The sequence below is a fragment of the Belonocnema kinseyi genome, chromosome 10, assembly GCF_010883055.1.
Source record: "Belonocnema kinseyi isolate 2016_QV_RU_SX_M_011 chromosome 10, B_treatae_v1, whole genome shotgun sequence".
Classification (NCBI taxonomy): Eukaryota; Metazoa; Arthropoda; class Insecta; order Hymenoptera; family Cynipidae; genus Belonocnema; species Belonocnema kinseyi.
Genome location: NC_046666.1, coordinates 97,611,867 through 97,618,705, shown reverse-complemented (window position 1 = coordinate 97,618,705; position 6,839 = coordinate 97,611,867). Strand labels below are relative to the sequence as shown.

Here is a 6,839-nt window from a genome sequence, read left to right as displayed (position 1 = left end):
GAAAATGTAACTATTATATGATTGATTGAAAATTAATCGTTTATATTGGTTAAGTTGGAAAATCGTTTTTTTTTTGTATAGAACATTAATCTTCTTGGTCATGAATTCACCTTTTCCCTTGAAAATTTAACAATTTTGTTGAAAATTCGTTTTTTTTTCTTGCTCAATTCAATTTTTTAGCACAGTTTTTATCTAGAAATTGTACTATTCCATTTTTGTTTGAAACTTTATCCTGTACGTTTTATTAGTTAAAACACCAATTATTTGATAGAAAATCTATTTATTTTGTTGAAAAGTAAACTTTTGGGTTGAAAATTGATTTATTGTGTTAATTAGATTTTTTTCCTAAAATTAAAAAACTGCAAAATAAAAAAGTGCCTTAAAATCGTCCTGATTCCTTTTTTTTAATTTTTAAAACCTTTTCAAATACTCACTTAAAATTAATTTTTCAAACTAAAAAATCATTTTCAATTTTCTTAGCAATCACAACAATTTTTTTATTCTTTTTGAATATTTTACAATTCTCAAAAGCTTTTTTTTAAATCTGCAAAAATCTACATCGTGTTTCAAATTATTTCAAATAATTTCAAGTTTTAAATTAATTTTGAATATTATTCTAAATTAAAATTGTAGCGTTCAAACTTAAAATTTAGCTCATTACAATTTTAACAAATCAAGGCTTTTTATTTCTAACCACTCCGTTCAAATTTTTATAGTTTTTAATTGTTGTTTATAATGGATTGTCCCAGATCTGAATTATATTATAATTATAATGAGTAACGGACTCAACGGGCACCCTTCATTTGAAACTTACTTGAAATCTATAAAAATATCCTAAAATATATCAAATCCTTTAAAATACCATATTAAATTACTGCAATCAATTGAAAATTCCTTGACATCTTTCAAAAGATCATCAAATATTTAAAATCCTTAAAAATCTATTGAAATTTCTTTAAGCTTTTGAAAACATGTAGAAATTTCAAAAATACCCTGAAATATTTGAAATCCTTTAAAATCTCATATTGAATTTCTGTAATCAATTAAAAATTCCTTGGAATCTTTTAAAATTCTCTTCAATTTTTCAAACCCTTCAAAATCTTTTGAAATACCTAGAACTTTTTGTTTTGATTTCTCTTGGAAGTGAACTATGCTCTGCATTTGAATACATCTCTATATGAAGTAACACAATAAAGTTTTAGAATAATAAAATGCGATATTCTATCTGAGAATACATTTTCTCGGATTAAGAAAATGTACGTTTGTTCCAAGCATACGGTAGCAAGTGTTTATTTATTTGGAACAAACTTATATTCTATCGTCCCCATTCGTACCTGCGATTGACTTGAATCAAGTGACATTTACTTGATTCAAGAACAATTTTTTTTCAGTGTGTCGTTTGCAAATGATCATTGTAGATGCATCAGATTGTTCTGCTGCAAAATTGTTTGATTCGTTTCGTAATTCTTTATGGAAAAAACAGATTCCTTTAACAAACAATATCGGTCAATATAATACAATACAAACGTCATGATAGGAAAGTTCAACTCATTTTAAAGTAAATTGAAATTTGCAAGTCCCAATTTGATTTTATGGCAGTGCGTGTGTAACTATTCAGCTTTAAATTCATCCGCGGCGTGTGAGCATATCCCACACTTTTTGGAAGAATTAATAAAAGCAATTACGACTTTTCTCAATTCTAGTCCAAAAAGAGCCGAAATTTTCAGGGAAATTATGCTGATGCTTTAAGGACACGTTGAATGTTTAAAGAAATTAGCGCCAACATGTTGGCTTTGACGCCACCCTTGTGTGCAACAATTAATTGAGAATTATAATTTTCTACTTACTTTCTTCACGGAGCCAGTAACAGAAAAAGTTGCAAAGGCTGATGAAATTCTGAGAAATCTTCAGTTCCCTGAAACATTAAGGTACTTTTATTTTATTGATTATGTGCTCAATAAATTCAATAAATTTAATGCCAGTTTCCCAGGCCGTCCTAATGGGAAATGCCTGTATTGAGCCGTAACTTACATCTGGCGCAGTACTGAGCCAGTGGTCTTTCCAACATCCAGCCAAATCTTAGAAAACCAGTGCTAACGCAGTACTGGGTGAATTGGCCATGCAAACGTCTAGCCAAGACTTGGCGAACGAGTACTGGAGCAGTACTGGGGGAATGCTATAGATTTATTAACTTATTATTACTCTGCCATTCAACCCATTGTCAGTGACCGTATTTTGGGACCAAGCAAATACGGTGCACAATGAGATCTCCGACCGAGGGTCAACTATTTTTGCAGCTGTCCACCTGTAGTTCCTTCAAGCGGTGTTCAACTTAATTGTGTCAATTTTCACCAGCTTTTCTTACTCTTTACTCAATGTAAATTATACTTTTAATCATTTTTCTTTTAGTAATCTATTCTCAATAGCCTAAAGAATGTCTCTTCAAAATATCAAGTTACACAATTATATCTGAGGGTCACAATGAGCCTCCAAATATTGCCATTTTATGCCATTTTTGATATGCCTAAAACTTTTGCATAATATTTCTGAGATATAAAAATGCGATAAATACAATATTCATTGATAAGTGAACAAGTATATCAAATATGAAATAAATTGACTTTTAATTTCCTGTCCAAAAACGAGGAAATAAAAATTGGAAACATTTTACATGTTAAACCCCATACAACATAAGAATGGCCAGAGCGAGTTCTAAAAATATTTCGTTTTTAAAATAAAAAATAGGCATACATTTATTTGCCCACGAGAACGATTTGGCAACAAGCCCGTTAAAATTTTTAAAATGTCATTTTTTGGGTCACCCTAATAATATATACTACCGACGGAAATTGTCAGCACGATTGGCGCGAAAACTATTGAAAATCACTGCTGACTTTGAACCACGATGACTCGGTGAAGAAAAGAGGTAGGGCATTTTTGTTAACAGTTGGAAAGCTTTTGAAATTCCACGTCGAACGGCGCCTAATAGATAGGTTTCGGACGTTTTGAAGAGAAGACAGAACGTAAGAAATTTTTTAAAACGTAAAAATCGTCCTTGGTTTCCGAGATACGATTAAAAATTTTCAATCGTATTTGAGTTGAGTTTTTGTCAACGATCAGCCACCGTTATTCTTGTTGGATTCGTAATAAGTGTTTAGATATTAATATGAAAAATAAAGCTAATCTATCCTTTAAGCGATATTATAGTTCACACATCTTACGCAGGCCTCTTCTTGTTATAAATTTAAAAGAGCGTCGGCCTAATTCTGTCTAATCTTCATGTCTAGTACTGCGCCAGTACTGTCTTCCAGTACTTTCCGCCAGCACTGGTGCAGTACTGAAAGCCAGTAACGAACATAGTTATCATCCCAAGGTCCTTCCAGCAATGCACCAGTACTGGCGGTCAGTATTGCGCCGACGTTGCCCGTGCTGGCGCAGTACTGCGCCAGTAGTCCATTTCCCATTGGGGTGAAACGCTTGTCCAAGATTTGCATCCTGCTTTTGAAAAACTTATTACTATGGTTTATTGATAATTTTATTGAGCCTTCTGCATTAAAATCGTGTGATATTAAGACGATTGATTTTTCGGATAAAAGTAATCACAGATCAGAAATAAAATTGGGCGCAGAGTGCGACAAGTACCAAACTGAGCAGCTTTCAAGTGGTGCAACGTCAGAAAGTGCAATTTCCACTTTCAAAGAAAATTGTTTGAAATTCCACGTAAAACTTGCGAGAGAATGCGCGAGAATCTTGCAATTAGAAAAGCCACTTTTAAAAACATTGCTGTTTTAGGGAGAAACTGCACTTTTTCAACCAGATCGGCCTACTTTATTTCATTTCTTGACCCAAAATGGTGGAACTCTTTGCTTCGGGAAAGGGAAGTATTATTTAAAACTGATGCAAATTGTAAAAAAATCGCTGGAGCAAATGAGCTTTGATGACATGCGGACTAATATATCAATTATGCGTAATAAATCCGATCAAATTGCGTTCCCAGGGCTTCGTTTAAATTATAATTTCGTCCAAACTCTTCCATTCCAATGCCGGAGCAGAACGCTCATTTTCCATCATTCCCGACGAAAGAACATTAAAAGAAATGGATTAGAAAACGAAACTGTAAATTCAATTTGTGTTTTGCGTTTAAATTTAAAATCAACTAAACAGACAGCTTTAAAAATGCCAATTACTCAAAAACATTTACATAGAATGTCAAATGATATCCTGTACGCGACGACAGAGAATACAGCTCAGGCTGCAGGACAATTTCTTCGAATTTGTGCACGAAACGATACAGAATTTTAACACTTATATTCAGATTGCTATGAAAAAAGATTTTGTGACTTCTTTATTTGATTTATTATTAAATTAGTTCCGATTAGCTTGTAATTCAAAGTTTAAAATTTAATATTTGAAGACTTACATCCCATCGAATTGAAAATTAATCTTATTTAATAGTTGCAAATGTTTTTACATTCAATTTTGAACGCTTTAATCAGCTATAAATTTTTATTGATACCAATTAAAAACTGTAATCTACAAACTTTTTAAAAGGTGTCAAGAAATTTTCAACTTATTTTTATAATTTCGAAGAATTTCAAAGAGTAAAGAAATTGTTAGAAAGGTTATTTGAAAAAATTCCAAAGTACTTTAGAAATCTTAAAAAAAAAGTTCTAGGCATTTCAACAGATTTTGAAGGATTTAAAAATTTTGAGGAAATTTTAAAAGGTTCCAAGGAGTTTTCAATTGATTACAGTCATTTAATATGAGATTCTAAAGGATTTGAAATACTTCAGGGATTTTTAAAATTGCAAGGAACTTTCAAGAGCTTTAAAAAATGCCAAGAGATTTCGAAGGATTTTAGAGGATTTTAAATATTTGAGAATGTTTTAAAAGATGTCAAGGAATTTTAAAAAAAGTATTTCAAAAGAATTGGAAGGATTTGAAAAGTTTAACTATTTGTATTAAATGTTAGCAGAAAAACTGAGAAAGTCGAAGATCGAGTCGTGCATTTTCGGTTTACACACGAACTTACAGTGGTAAACATGCACCTTCTGTTTTGCGGCTCTCAACCGGTGGGTATGGTGGGGGTAAATTTCATCCACTATCTGGCAGGATTGATTGAAGAGCAGTTTTTCGGTTCTTGCGAGCTCCTTGCCAGCTCTTCGACTAGAAAATTTGCATGCATATATATAGTGCATTTTTTGTTGGAAATTTATCTCTATTGATTTGGAAGTGACATTCTAGAGCAGTAAATTGACATATTATGAAAAATGTGATTTTCATAAGCGAATGGAATAAAGACATATCGCTATTTGAGTCATTTTTTATTGCTTGATTTACGGCTAGAAAAATATTTCAATGTAGAAAATGTACTCTATAGATCATTAGAATAGGTGTTCCATTATTTTGTAACTTCTTGGACATGGAAAAATTTGTCAAAGGAAAAATTAAAAAGTTTGTTCTATTTGCGTTTTAATTATTAATCCTTGAAACTTTTTAAAATTTACTCTACAATAATTTTTCTTACATTTTACTCCAAGTTACCAGAATCTTTGCACTTACATGAAATATTCGACAATGTCCATAATTTAATAAAAATTAATGAACTTTTTACCAAATGCTTTCAGTCTTAAATAATATATCGTTCATTTCTGAAAAACAATTCAACTTTCTACCAAATTACTTTAATTTTCAACTATAAATATGAATTACAAACAAAAAATTTCACTTTGATCCCAGCAGTTCAATTTTCAAATAAAACAATCTATTTTCCATCAGAAATAGAAGGGATAGAATAATGTAAATGGAATTCTCTAATGGTATTCTCTTTTTTATCTCCAAAATTATAGAGTGAATCAGAATGTTCGCCATAGACCTAAAAAGCACCCTTACTATATCCACACCTAAAATGTAAAAAATTGCATGTTTGATTGTCGATATTTGAAAGTATAAAGATGTTAAAAATATTCTGCTTTTATCCCACGAATGAGAGTGGGACAGAATGTTCGGCAAATTCCAAGAAACACTCTTACTATATCCACACCTAAAATATTAAAAATGGCAAGTTTTATTGTTGATATTTGAATATATAAAAAAGTAAAAAATCCTCTTTTTTATCACACAAGTTATAGAGTGCACGGAGAAAAATGTCTAGTTGGGCCAACTAGATGAATCTAGTTACGCGCGTCTAGTAAATTTAAGATTCGTCGTGTTATCACAACTCGGTCAAAAAAAATGCTAGCGCAACAAAAAAACAAATTACAGTTGAGAAATTTAAGAAATAATAAAAACTGTTGCTTAAAATTACAAAAATGTACAACAATATTATCTTCAGTTCTAATACAGATATTAAAGCGATTCAAACTGCTAACTGTAAGGAATAAGCTTTGTAGTTATTTCCGATCTCTCGGAAGGATGCGATAGTCCTATTTTTTGCGAAAATCGCGATAAATTTAGACATTTTTTTTTGTTGGACAGCAAGTGTCTGAAAGCAGTCGGGGTCCTTTTTTTGTTCCTGATCGCTCGTGCCTTCCTTGGATCTGTGGTTCTGAACCCTTGGCTGGACACCTGGCACATCCCCCGGCCAGTGCTGTATTTCTTTCAGTGAAGTACCCAGGTCTTTCTATATTTTCGGAAAAATGGCCGCCATTTTGTTATTGTAAAAACTTGTTAAAAGTTTCCGGTTGATTTCAAAATAAAATCATAAATTCTATGGAACCCGAAACGATAACGATATATATCTTAATGAAGAGAAAAAATTGTGTTCTCTTTTAGAGAAAGCATAAAATTCAAATACGCGTAACTTCATTAGTAGGTTAGAAGCTTCTAAAAAATTTTAA

General features: G+C 31.5%; 1 protein-coding gene across 1 annotated transcript in view; it reads right to left on the bottom strand.

Annotated features, from left to right (window-relative positions):
- Positions 1–6,839, bottom strand: part of LOC117181681 — a 319,825-nt gene that overhangs the window by 266,721 nt on the left and 46,265 nt on the right. Inside the window, exon 2 of the mRNA XM_033374594.1 lies at positions 1,848–1,915. The gene's annotated coding sequence lies outside the window, so the exon portion shown is untranslated. The remainder of the gene's footprint in view (positions 1–1,847; positions 1,916–6,839) is intronic.